The 13,976-nt window shown below is 43.7% G+C and overlaps 1 protein-coding gene across 2 annotated transcripts in view; it reads right to left on the bottom strand.

Moving 5' to 3' along the window:
* GEMIN8 (gem nuclear organelle associated protein 8) overlaps positions 1 to 1,156 on the bottom strand; it is a 29,208-nt gene extending 28,052 nt beyond the window's left edge. Inside the window, exons 1-2 of one of the 2 annotated variants that reach the window (XM_031051174.2) lie at positions 1,020 to 1,156; positions 223 to 274 (exon numbers count right to left, since the gene is read on the bottom strand). The gene's annotated coding sequence lies outside the window, so the exon portion shown is untranslated. The other variant, XM_005151449.3, reaches the window with a different exon arrangement.
* Positions 1,157 to 13,976: the final 12,820 nt, after the last annotated feature.

A 13,976-nucleotide genomic window follows, 5' to 3' on the forward strand; every position in this document is an offset into this window, starting at 1 on the left:
GGCATATGACTTTAATACCGAAGTGCCCTACTCAGTCACACAGATAAGCCTGTGATTCCTGAGATAAGTCAGCAGTACAAGTTATTTCCCTAAATTCCTAACACCATGCACTGCATTCTTGTTTGTGAATGGCTTGAAATACAAGACTTGTCCAGCACTCAGGATACAGATACAGCTGGTCATCATCTAAACAGGAGAGTAAGTTGACCTACAACGACCTACCTATCACTAGGATGTCTTCACAGCAGTGTCTTTACACCAGTAGTAGCAATTCCTGTGAATGGAAGGGAAACTACACATAAGACAAAATTACTTTCATTACAGGGACAACCCAGGATCAATCACTAGACCTGTGAAAAAGCATGCAGACCAAACTTCACCATATGCATTACAGCTCTTTTGACCTGAGAAGAAATGAGACAGCATAATCCTCTGCTGCTCCCCCAAAGAGGGTTTTTCTTCTCTGAGATCCAGGACACAAAACCAAAAGCTGAGTCAAAAGTCACAGGTCCAAAGCAAAGTGCAAAGAGCTGCACAATTATTATTAGCCTCAATTAGCTTATGTTTCATATATGGCTTGGCAGTTTACCCATAAACGAGGGAGAGGATTAAACTTCTACTCTATTGCTTGTGAAAGCAAAACTCCTTTCCTCGTCTCACAGATGCCATACAGACTCTGGTCAGTGCCTTTACAGATCACAAAACCCGTAAGCTGCTCCCGCCTCTCCAAATAGGACAAACAAAACCCTTAAACCCAACCTCACGCCGGGGCATCTCCCACCATACGGAGCACCCCTCTCGCCCGACCTCTACACTCCGCTTCAGGCCGGAAGCCGGCATTTTGCAGAGTAAAAGCCTCGAGCCCGTACAGCCAAGTTGCCAGCCGCGCACACCACCGCGCACACTACCTCTCCGCCCCGCCAAGCTCGAACGCAAAACTTCCTCCCGAGCTGTTTTCTTCCCGCTGACCCCACCGCTCGCCCCGGTTTGCCCCCTCCCTCCACAGTCCCGCCGCGGACCAGCGAGACGGGAGGCCTGATCCGCAGCCTGCGCAGGGGCACCACCGTCCACACCCCCCCACAGCCTGCCTATGGCTCAGGTAAGCAGGGAGGGCCGAGCGGAATCTCCTCCGGTACTTCCTCCTTAGCGTCCTTCCGGAGAGGACGAGCGCGGCGAGCAAAGCTTCCTCCCGCCGCTTCCGCCCGCCCATCCATCTCCGGTCTCGCGGCGCCATCTCGTGGGCCTACAGGAAGGCACTGGCACGGTTCGGCTCCCTGGGGGCCACCATGGCCCCGGTCACCTCAAGAGTCTTCTCTGGCAGAGGGCTGCCCCATTGTAGGCACCTGCCCCTCGGTGGTGCCAACTCCTGTAATCCCGTCTGCCACCTCCTACCTTCTCCAGCCCTAGGGCACGTGCAATACGCAACAAACTGAATTGTTAGTCAAAACCAGGGTGGGATGTGGTGATGGTTGTGCTGTTGGTGACTGGGACTCTTGTCCTCTGATTATTGTTGTTTTCCTAAACTGGTTTCTAAACTTTCTGTTCGGTCTGTGGAGCGCTACTGAGCTCGCATTTTCACGGGTCTGTGTGTGAGCAGCATGGGTTTTTTTTTGCAAATTCTTTTTTTTTTTTAATTATTTTTTTTTTTCCCCATGCCCACAAAACATGAAAAATGTAAACTGGGTCTAGAATGAAGTGAATACCCCTGCAGTTTCTTTCCCAGAGCTAATGCTGGTAAAGAAAGGGTGGCTTCTGATTCCAGCACGAGATTTTTCCTCCCAGGTTTGGGGCCAGAAGTGTCACAGGGGAGGTTTAGTTTTAGTTACAAGTTTTTATCAATGGTGTCCCATAATGCAGCATGTCCCTCTTAAACTACTTTAGTGCGTTGCTGTGTTCCCTGCGGCTTTCGGTGTTGCTCCAGTGGCTGAACATTAGTCTCAAACCAGGCTGGAAGTAGGGTGATGTTTCCTGGAAAGAGAATGAAATGTTAGACTAGAACAGCTATTAGAGCAGGAAAATTCTCTCATAAGAAACAGCATTTGCAGCTGTAGGGTCTAGACAGAGAGCATTTGTCAGATACTCAGATTCATTAATTATCCAACTAATTTAATTAACTTGTGCTTTAAGAAGCAAGGACTGTACGGAATGAAGGTTTGTAAAAATGTAGATTTTAAACCTTCAGCACACTTTACTGCTTATATAAGCTGAAAAGAGCATTCTGGCCATCAGATCTGGAAAGGTGGTAGTTTTAATCACAGGGAGGCAATAATAGGAAGTTGGAAACCAGGCAGTAATCTCTTATTCTTGTACCATTGTTCAAGAAGTACACATCTGTCACACTCATATGTGTGTTAGACTATTGCAAATTTGTATGTTGGCCATTATTTTTCAAAGATTGTGTTATTGTAGTATTGCTCTACTGACTTAAGCATAATAAAAATAAGTCACCTTTAGAACTGTAGACTAAAGTGCTAGAGCATTGAAATTATTGACTCTGCTTGTCCTTTGTTAAGACAAAATCATATTTAACTTTATATTATTTGTAGTAGATTTTCAATCATGATGCAGATTCTATTTTTGGATGAAACCAAATCCCACTTAAATCCAGTTCTCAATCTACAATTCTGAAACTTTATAGAAAAAGATTGATAGCCCTTTCTGGGGGGTACGTGTTTTTGTGTGCAGAATACTATATGTGAGACTTCTTTTTCTTAGCTGGCCATTCTGAGGAGGGAAGTGGACAGGCTACCAAAAGCAGAGTAGTGGGGAAGAGGTAGAATCATCTTAAAGATGATTTTATTGCCAAAGAATATATGAAGTGGAGCTGGACTTCTGACCAAATGTCATCACTCTTATCTAAAGTTAGATGTAGTTAATATCTGTCTTCTGCAGTACCTGTGGCCTCATTGTATGTGGATACAAGCTAAAGAATTAAAAATTAGCAGCATCTCTGAAGACTTTCCCTGCTGGATAAGGGGTAGTGTTCCTTTTGCTGTCTTTCTGTTCTTGTTTACAATGTGACAGTGATCTCGGCACCTAAGCTAATCAATCTTAAGATCCCATTATAGCCACGGGCAAAGCACAGTAATACTTTGTGGGTGTATTCATCTGATGTATATTTGTTAACTACTTTGGGGTGAAGTGAATCACACCCCAGAAATGCTAGTTTCTTCCACTGATTTTCAGGGGAGCCTGAGGCAATTCTGGGTAGGTGCTCTTATTGCAAATGTTTATGTTTATCCAGATAAATCCCGTTGAGAAAAAAAACAAAAACAAGCAGTAAAAGTGCAAAAAGTTGTTAAGGAAAATGTGGCAACAGACTATAAAATATAAAAGCCCACCTCAGCCAAGAGATGGCAGCATCGGAAATGGTAATGCTGAACCACTGCCTGAAACAGTGATGGTAGGATGTGTAAACTGTTTGCTTTGGAGGAATAAAAAATCTGCCAAATAGCCCTGACTCGTGTATCTCTGGCTTGATAAAATATGCTGTCTTCTCTTAGCTTTCAAGCGGCACAAGGTCTTCTTTTTTCAAGAGAGCTAACAAAGGGACCTTGGACCATGCAGGTTTCCAGAGTCTGAAAAGCGGAGAACTATGCAGTCAGCCAGTTCTTAAATTTCTATGTCTGGAGGCTCAGCACTGGATCATTTGGCACAGCTGCCTATGATGCTGTCGAACAAAATTTTATGTGGTAATTTTATGCATTATGCACAAGCAATAAAACTTTATAATGATACATTTTCATCTTGTCTTTGAATTTTATTCTGTTGGTCTTCAGTAATTCAGTTTATTTTATGTGCCTTTGTTAATTTTGGCATTATTCTACAGCAGCAGCATTTAAACTTTTTAATTAGGAAATACAGATGACATTGTGCTGTTTCTCCTGTGAAAAAAAAAAAGAGAGAAAGGAGTTTTTTTCATAGAATCATAGAATAGTTAGGATTGGAAAGGACCTGAAGATCATCTATTTCACATTTGTTGTCAGTTATTTTTAATCCAGAAAACTCATTAATAATGTCAGGCTTGCTTTAAATGCAGACAGTCAGCAGGCAGTGTGCGAAGAGGCCACCACAGAAATGAAGACTACAAAGACATCAGAAGATGCAGGCCATGTTTTGATTCCTTTATCCAAGAAGAGACTCTGTGCCTTGAGCACATCAGGGAGGTGCTGTGTAGCCAAATGGCTGTGATGACCACAGCAGTGTGGGATGGGGCTGAGCCTCCTGGTAAATCCTGTGCTTGTTCTGTCTAAATTGCATAGCTTCCCCCTGTCAGCAATTCTCTTGGCTTAAGTGCTACTGACTCTTACTAAGTGTCTATTTGATATGAGCTCTTCACACCTGAATGTGGTCCCAAGAAAGTGTGTTGAATCAAACTGCATGTAGGTTAAACCAGCACTGTACATGGATTTCTTGTTGTCTTTCCTGTTCTTTATTTTTGTAACATTACTAAGCCTCAAAAGATTCCCAAATGCATATGGGACACACACATAGGTATACTGAAATAAATACACTCTATTCCATGCCCCCAGTTATTAGAATTTAGTCTACAAAACACACGATATCCAAGTTAATGCCCCAAACTAATATTTAATCCACTCAGTTGTAGGTTAGTGTTGTAAGATTTTGCAAATTATTTATGACAAGTAATAACTAAATAACAATCAGCAATTTAATACAGGGTGGGGTTTTTTGTTTGTTTGTGGATTTTTTTAGTTTTGCATTTTTTTTACTCTGCTTTGACAAGCACGATATATTAGGGATACAGCTGCCTTCCTAGAGGAATATTTAGGTTTTTATTGTTTTTATTTGCACACTTAATTTCTTCATTGGTCTTTGGAGTATTGTGAACTACTTAATAGGTATGGGCACACAGATTCCACCAACATTAATAGGCATCGATGTGTGGAAAGGGTTTCCGCAGATCTTGTGGCTTGGGATCAGATTTCTTCATTATTGTGCATATGTTAACTTCTTCATGATCTTAAAAACCAGCCTTCAATTGACCAGAGGTTAGCCAGGGAGTTGCTGAATAACACTTTGAATTCAGTTAAAATCACTCAGCTATGTACTTTGTCAGGCCTTGTAGCTGTTTGATTTATTTTCAGTGCCCTCCATCATCTTTCTTCTTTTCTTCCTTTCTTCTATTACGGCTTGTACCTTCTTGTTGTGTCCACAGCTATTAATGCTGGCTTATCTGTGAGCCAGAGCTCGCTCTCACTTTGAGTTCTTATTGCAGACTGCCTCACTAATGGTGTTGCCGTGACCTTTTGAATTTCCACAATTATAAATGGCTGTGTTCAGTATAGTGGGTAATTCTGCACATAGCTGCACCTAAATCCAGAGAGAGACCACAGCATGCTGACTGATCTTCCTGCTAAAAGAGGGCTTTGAGGAGGCAAAAGGCTTTCTCTCTGTTATCTGTATCCTCTGCTATAAAAGACTTTATTCACAGATACTTGAAACTGAGACTAGACGTGCACTGAGAAGCCGTGCAGAATATAGATTAGGTGTGTGCTCATGTTGACCTGCCCCCCAGAAGGGGAAGCTGTATGATCCTGCAAATGTAGTGCTCAGTCTCCATGGGACTGAGAACCCTGGAGGGGCCACACTCAAAGCTCATCGAATGGATGGAAATCCTACTTCAGTTGTTGGGGAGCTGGCCGTCCTCATCTGCTGGGTAGCGGGGAATTAGGTGAGGGGGGAACTGAGGGAGGGAACACTTGAAGCTGCAAAGCTGCGGGAGCTTCTCTGCTGCAGTTCCAGCTCCTGGAGGGGCCACGCTCAGAGCATCATCGAAGGATGCTGCTTTACTTATCAGGGAGCTCGCTGCCCTCACCTCCTGGGCAGAGAGTGGCAGTAGCCAGAAGGAAAAGGATGCAGGGGTGGCTCTGTGCTCTGGAGCTGCCACTGCCGAGCACAGGAAGGATTCTTGCTGCGAGGATTCATCAGGCCAATGGCATTTTGCTGTTGTTGGAAGCCCCTGAGATGGCTCCAGGTAGAGGCAGAAAAGGCAGTGCCAGTGTCCCCTTGTCCCCTTAGAGCCATAAGCAGCCCGTGGAGCAGGAGCAGGTCTTGCTCACGTGCTCAGGGAGTAGCCGATCGCCAGCCCTGGGGTCAGGAAGGAATTTTCCCCCGGGGCAGATTGGCACCAGTCCCTGGGGGTTTTTTGCCTTCCTCTGAGCACTGAGCATGAGCACTTGTCAGGGCTCCTGGCTCCATTCTGGCCGCGTTATGGCCTGGTGCTCGTGCTCCACGAAGGTGGCCCCTGGTGTCCTGCAGCTGGGGGGGGAAGGGCTTTTTTCCCCCAGGCTGGACTTGCAAGCGTCCCTGGGGTTTTTTGCCTTCCTCCGCAGCCGAGCACAGCCCCTTCATGGGGCTCCTTTGGGTTACTGTGGTCCCAAAGCAGCTGCTCGTGCTCCACGCAGGTGGCCCTCGTGCCCCGCATCCGGGGGGAAGCAGCCTTCTGCCTCTGGTGGCCCTAGAGTGGCCCCAGGACTTGCTGCTGTCCTCTGGAGCATTGAGCACCACCCCTTGTTAGGGCTTCCCTGGCCCTTTCTGCCTGGGTTCTTCTTGCACTGCTCTTACACCAGCACAGCACTGCTCCTGCCCTGGCTTTCCTTTCTCAGGCTGCCAGGGAGGCTCTTTCCAGCTAAACTGAAGGGTCTAAACTAGACCAGACTGAAATTAACTAAGCTAAACTAAATTAAATAACTTTCCTTAGAAAGAAATAAAGTGCTGTTTCCTGCGGTAACCATTCTGATTTGTGTCTTTGAAAGTGCTTTTGGTGCTGAAATTCCCTTGGCATTTCAGGTAAAGAAGGATCTCCTCATTGTACAACTTGTGAGTGCAGGGAATGGAACCCAATAAAATGGAATAGAATAGAACAGAAGAGAGTGGAATGGAACTGAAGAGAATACAACAGAAAGCTCTGCTCTGTTGTGCATATAGAATCACAGGATAGTCAGGGTTGGAAAGGACCTTAAGATCATCTAGTTCCAACCCCCCTGCCATGGGCAGGGACACCCCACACTAAACCATGCCACCCAAGGCTTTGTCCAGCCTGGCCTTGAACACTGCCAGGGATGGAGCATTCACAACCTCCCTGGACAACCCATTCCAGTGCCTCACCACCCTTACAGGAAAGAATTTCTTCCTTATATCCAATCTAAACTTCCCCTACTAAAGTTTGAACCCGTTACCCCTTGTCCTATCACTACAGTCCTTCATGAATAGTCCCTGACCAGCACCCCCATAGGTCCCCTTCAGGTACTGGGAGGCTGCTATGAGGTCTCCACGCACACAGCCTTCTCTTCCCCAGGCTGAACAGCCCCAGCTTTCTCAGCCTGTCTTCATACGGGAGGTGCTGTGCTTGGAAATACGGAATGGTGAGGAATTCCTGTATGCTCTCTACCTTTCTGCGAAGTTCATGCAGATGGAGCCCAAAGCCCTTTCCTTTCACCTTTGTGATCGCCACACACAAATGGCTGTATGTGGTAGAAAAGCCTTTATTGATCGGGTCTGAACATGCAGATTGGTTTCCAGGGACACGCCACAGCAGTGGCCAGTGTGTGGTTGCCGTGGTCAGGGCCATCCACCTGGGCCTGCTGGGCACAGGCACTGCCTCAGGGCCAGCAGCCCAAAGGCCTTTCTCCAAGGGATGCTGGGTGAAGGGGCAGCAGCAGCAGCAGGGCTGCGATGGGCGGGGCTGCAGGGGCCCCGTCACCCCCGTGTCCTAGTGCCGGCACCCGGCAACGCAGCATCACAATGCTCTGGGGCACTAGAAGGCAGCGTCCTCCCGTGTCCCACTGCCAGGGTGGCCGGCGCTGCCAGCAGGACAGAGCTGGCAGCCTGAGGGCACCCGAGGGGGATTCCTTGAGGCAGCGGGGCAATTACCGGGAGGGGGGAGGGAGTTCATGGGGGAACACTTGAAGCTGCACGAAGCTGCAGGAGGTTCTGTGCTGCAGTTACAAATGCATGGTGTTACAGATGACAACAGTGCCTGTTACACTCCTGCAAGAGCTACAGAAAGCTCTGGACGAGGACAAGCGATGGCAACAGCTCTTGAGTTAGGTGTGCAGATTAATTGCAACCCAGCAAAATCAGTAACAGCAGCTTCTTACAGCAGACAAGTGTTTAGATGACCCACCTGCTGTGGGGCCAGCACAACCCTGAGAGGCACAGCTTTGATGGAAGAGCCACATCTGAACTGCTTTTAAATCTGCTGTAGCTGAGGAGCTACAAGTGGCTCTTTAGTGTCAGGGTTCTTGGGATTTTTCAGGGTAGCTCCTTATGGGTCAAAATTCAAACTTAAAACGGACTCGGGAGTTGACTAATAGTAGAGAGAGGGAAAAAAAAGACAGATGATGTAGAGACATAAATACATAACTTTTAGGTACTTAATCCACTAGGGGGGATCCAATGTTGAAAGCTATGTCAGAGATTTTCTGTTAAACCCAGGGAGGCATTTGAGTGTCCCAGAATTACCTGAAAAGCCTTTGTAGTGGTACTGGTGTTTATTCTACCATCTTTAAGCTTCCAGCTGAAGTGCCTCTACCTGCTTTATAGTGAGTGAAGACCTGTGACTCCAGGAGACAGAGGTTCTACTTAGCATCCAAGCTAAGCTCTCTGGAAATGGCTGCCTCTGTTGACTGTAGACCAAACCTTAGCTTAAGCTTAAATATTTCTGCTGTGTATTTAAAGGTAGGTGAGAAGAATGTTGAGATACCATAGTGTGAAAACATTTTTATCTGGTGCTATTCTCTCAAAACCCAACACATATCTCCCTTTTAGGTGGCAATAAAAAAGTCATGATAAATGTGCCCCCTCATATTATAAAGTAGCTTGCTGAGTACATCACTTCCTTAGAAAATGAGACACCTGGGTTTAATTCCCTTCTATGACTCAGATGCTTAATACTTACCCCAGGGGAACAAACAAACCACTTACCTCTTGTTGACCTTGAATCCTGGCCTCCAGTTTACAGGCCAACATCAACATCTTGTTTTTCATTCCAGCTTTTGTATGTGTTCTCAGACATTATTTGGCAAGCCATTCCACTGGCTTTGCCAGAGATATTGCAATGCTCCAGACACAAATATTTTGGCCAAATTAGAGAAAAAAATACCATTAGGCAAAGTGACTTGAAATTTTTGGGAATAAATAGCATATTTTTTGCAACAGGAATGAATAATCATGGAAAAAAAAATCAGGTTCCTAAATGTCTAATTATTTTGAGCATCAACAGTGTGTTTTATTTTACTTGCCTAGTCATGAATTGGACCCATTTTCTCTGTACAGTTACCTCCTGGGTTGACATTTTTAATAGAAAAAAATGCTCATGCTCTCAGTGTAGTTTGTTCTTGTGCAGAAGTACCTGTAGATCCATCACAGTGTGGTCTCCCTGGGAATGGGCACCTAAGAATGAAACAACTTTCCTCAAGAAAATCTATGTGAGGGCTGAGGGAGGTTAGTTACACTGATCTTCCTTTCAGTATATTCTTAGCTCTTGCCATGTGGTCTTACTGTTGGTGATCTATGGGAAGCTGATTTCTCCTTCTGGGTAAGAAAGGTGAAATCTGAGTCTTGGAAATGTCAGTATATGTTCATAAGAAGCATGGTAAATGCACAGCAAGGCCTCTGCTATTGAGAAAGGTAGGATCCACTGTTTATGGGGGTACAACTGATTTGCTTATATATAGGAAAACTCAAGCACCTTGAACATATGAGATTTGTTCTACAGCCAATATGATTCTTCTCCAGCAGCCCTATCTAGTTCTAGAGTTGGCTGAGAAGGTGCTGTTCAGTTGGGTTATGCATAGACAGCAAAATCTAAGGAGCCTCCTCACATACAGTAGTCCAGAAACTCCAGACAAATGGATATATCCCTCAGTTTTCCTCTACCAAGAATTCTCACATCAGAAAAAGGAGCTTGTTCAGGACAGCCTAGTTACATGCAAGCCCAAAGGAGTGGCCTACATGTAACATGTAGATAGTAATGATTCAGGAGACAAATTCCCACTGAACATTAAATCCTGAAGGCTTCAGTTCTTTTTCTCTCCTCAGTCCTGGGTTCAAACTGAATAAAAATTGAATGAGAATCTCAGGATATGGCAAACATTGATATAGAATAGTGTCAGAAAATCTCAAAATATTTTTGAAAGTCTAAATAAAATGTATTTTTACAGAAACTGGTTTTGTAACATCAGAAGCAAATGTATTTTCCTCTGAGAATTCATTAATTGCTGCTTCTGGATCTCATTATCCAGCTGCATTTTACTGAGGTGTTCTGGCTTGAAGTCCCAGGTAAATTCTGTGAATCCTGAAGTTTTCAAGAATGTGATCTTAGGAGCCAAACTTTTAAAAAAAAACAGGGTACACATCATGCTGCTGGGTTGGCTCCTGACGATCCTGTGTACCTTTAAGCTTTCTGCCACTTGAATAATTCTGGTATAGTTTTCTTGTTCTCTTCTATAAACTTCTTATGTGAAGCCTGGGCATCTTTCTCAGAAACAGGGCTTTAGTGCCTAGAAGCCTGAACTTGCTAGAAGCAATGGTGATCCCTTGGTGTCCTTCGCATGCAGTTGCTCTTTCTCAGAGCTCTGACTGGGGATGCAGAAAAAAGCATCCAGAAAATGTTAATTCTTTACTTTACCTTGCACAAGAAATCAGAACCAAAGTGTCTCCACATATACCTGTGCTCCAGTTTTCTTTTTGCTCTGGAACTGTCTTTGGGCTTGCAGTGCCCACAGTCCTCCTCCTGCAGCAATGGTACTCTTCTCCTTCCAGTGTCTCTGCTCTGGCATGTAGCTAGCTTTCTGCCTCCTCTCCTGGGCAGACCTTTTCTTCTCTACTCAGACCAAATTTCTATGTGTCAAAACTATAAAAGGCCTCCTCAAATGATCCAAGTCCCCTCTCAATACTTCCTTGCTTGGTTGCTTCTCTCTTGAAATCTAGGTTTAGGAAAGCAGCTGGTCAGTGTGATAGTGAACATTTTATCCCATGAAATTTCCATGTGAACAGAGGATGGCAAAAATTTAATGACTAAAGGAGTTCAACCAGTCTGTAGAGTAGGCTGGAGGTAGGAAGACAGCCTGAAGTGGGCTGGAAGTTTTTTTTCAGGGATTTTATAGACTCTTCCCTGTTATTGCGCCTCCTGAAGTCTCAGTGGTGTTTTTCATCATGAGACTGGGAATGAAATATATCTACTGCAGCTGACATGCTCAGGGCTGTCTTGCTGTGGCCTGAGATGTGCATGTGAAGTCACCTAGGAGACCTGATGCACGTACACAGTCCCACCACATGGCCAGAACTGATGTATGTGGTGGTGCATATAGTGACCATGGTAGAAGAAGGACCTTCTTAATACTCCTATTATGGGGCATGTGTGGTTATATGAGTGAGAAAGTTAGCAGCGAATAGCTGATGAACATCTCTGTAACACGTTGTGTGACACTTGCTGGCAGAAGGTGGCATCACTGCTCAGCTCTTAGCCTAAATCACCGTCATTGGGAATTTGAGTTCAAAACAAAAATGATGAGATAAAACAGCCAATACAGAGGAAAGACAAACTCTGTGTATGAAGTGAAATTGCATTTTTCACAAATTATACACTGAGAATTCATAATATCAAGCTGTTTTTAAATTGTGTATACAAAGATTCAACAAATCATTGCATAACCATTTACAGCCAGTTATGTTGAAGTAATAGGCACAAACTTCAAAATTCCTAATTCTTTTATCCCTGAAGAAATTGAATATTTAGTTTATTGTGGACATCATCCTTCAGACATTTTTTTTTTTGCAGAAAAGTCAATGAAAGACTGGTGACCTGACCATATATCAGTCATAGTGGAATGAATTTGGCTAATGTTCAGTAGGGACCCTATAAAGACACTAAAAAGCATACGAGTACATGTACTATCTTAGCAAATATTCAATGATAAATTGAGGTGACATTCATTCCCAAATAATTAATTATAAATTGTTCATCTATTCTCTATTGATTTAAAAGTTATTTGCCAGTTTTATCTTTTTAATTTGGTATCCTATGATTTACAAGTGAAACATCTCCCTGTTAAAAGAGAGCTTGATATTTCTAGAGAGACTCCTATAGAATGAGTAATGAAGTACTTTTTATTAAATTACAGTGAAAATCAAAATCTCACTACCAGTATTTCATGGAGGGTTTATCTTACAAGGAAATGCATATGGGGTTGAACCAGTGTGAGAAGAAATCTTCAGGAGTAGAGATGGTAATCTGCCTCTACAAAATGAAAGAAATGCTGGTGTGATAAATAAAACTCACTTTCAAAAGCAAATGCAGTATTTACTCATTAAATTTCTAGGGCTTGTCTATACTCACCATATCACCAGACAAACAATATATTACATTATTTCTGTTATTTCTTATATACTTACTGTACATTGTACCCAGAGACACTGGACAAGCTGTGATATATACTGTACAGACACGAGATACGCAAAACAACTAATCTGCTAGCATAGAACTGAATATGAATGCTATCCTATTGTGGGAAAGGGGACAGAGATTGTTATTTGTATTGTAAGTAGTTGGAAGGTGTTCAAGTGTTGCTGTAATGGATAAAATATGACATAAGTGGATAGATCCAGAGGTGATTCCAGAGATTTATTCCTGAGAACATAATTCCACTCTACACATCAGCATTCTGTGATACACTTAACAAAAACAACAAAAAAAATGCTTGTGCATTTGCATTGTTATTTTACAGGTTTATGAGGGCACCCTACAACTCCTTAGTTGAGATTTTTTTTGTTATAATCAGAATACTTTCCTAGGTAGTAAAAAATAATTTATGAGAACATAAACACTGAAAATCCCTCTCAAAATCCTTCTGGCTGGCTTAGCTTTTGCAGAATTACCAAGGCTTATTTTATTACTACCAATTTCATGTTTTAGGCATCTTTGCAGTACTGTGTTAATCTTCAGGTAAGGTAGCCACCTTTGCAGCTGCAGTTACTCTGAGCTCATGTCGTTTACCTCCATGGAAACACTCTCAGTGCTTTATAAGGTGTATGGGTAAGGCAACAGTGAGGATTAGGCAGGAGACAGCAAGAGGAGAGGCATGTTTGCTTGAAAGCATGAGCATTAGCGGAGGAAAAGGCAGCAGTATGACAGTGTATTTGTAGAGCAGAGATGGCAACTATTGGTGCATATGGCACTGAGATCCATGATGTGTGCCAAGGTCTGAGTTATCTAAGTACGGGGTGATCTTCAGAACAGTTTGTTCTACCACACACAGTTACTTGCTAGACATAAATATTTTTTGATACACAGTCTAGTGCCAGCCTAGTCTGTTATTAACAGAATACAGTCTTTACTACGTACTTCTGTTCACTTTGTATTCAAGAGTTTCAGTGGTTATGTAGCCTAAGGGTGCCTTTGATCATTTTGTTGGCTGGAACTAAAACTTCCACTTTGACATACTTTCACACTATTACCAAGGTTGAGTGCAACTGCAGTGAAGATGGGGTAGTGGCAGTTGTACAACATGCACTATGCTGAGCAGTGATAATGTGTTAGGCTGCTGCTTCTCTCTGCTCATCAATCCAGCCTGGAGATGGGCAGTCTTACTGCTTTCAAAACACTCTTTTCTGCTTTCAATGGGACCTTCACCTTTGTTTCTGGAAACAGAGGAATGTGAAAGTGGCCAAGGGAAACTCATGTCTTCTTGTGAGGTTGTTCCAGGTAAGGCAGTGCTTCTGCTAGAGCATCTCCTGTGGTCAGGACCTGGCATCCCTGAAGGTGAGCTTCAAAGGCAGAAGACTTCTAGGGTGCTGCTCGAACCCCATACACACATTCTGCCCAGTGTCTTTACTGTGGTAAGCCTTCCTAGGTGAAAAAGTGCTGTACAGTGTATGTTAACATCTTCACACAATTCCTTAAACTTCAGAAAGTATCACAGAGGAATTTAGAGAAAGTAAACAATCAAAAT

The sequence above is a fragment of the Melopsittacus undulatus genome, chromosome 2 (genome assembly GCF_012275295.1).
Source record: "Melopsittacus undulatus isolate bMelUnd1 chromosome 2, bMelUnd1.mat.Z, whole genome shotgun sequence".
Taxonomy (NCBI): domain Eukaryota; kingdom Metazoa; phylum Chordata; class Aves; order Psittaciformes; family Psittaculidae; genus Melopsittacus; species Melopsittacus undulatus.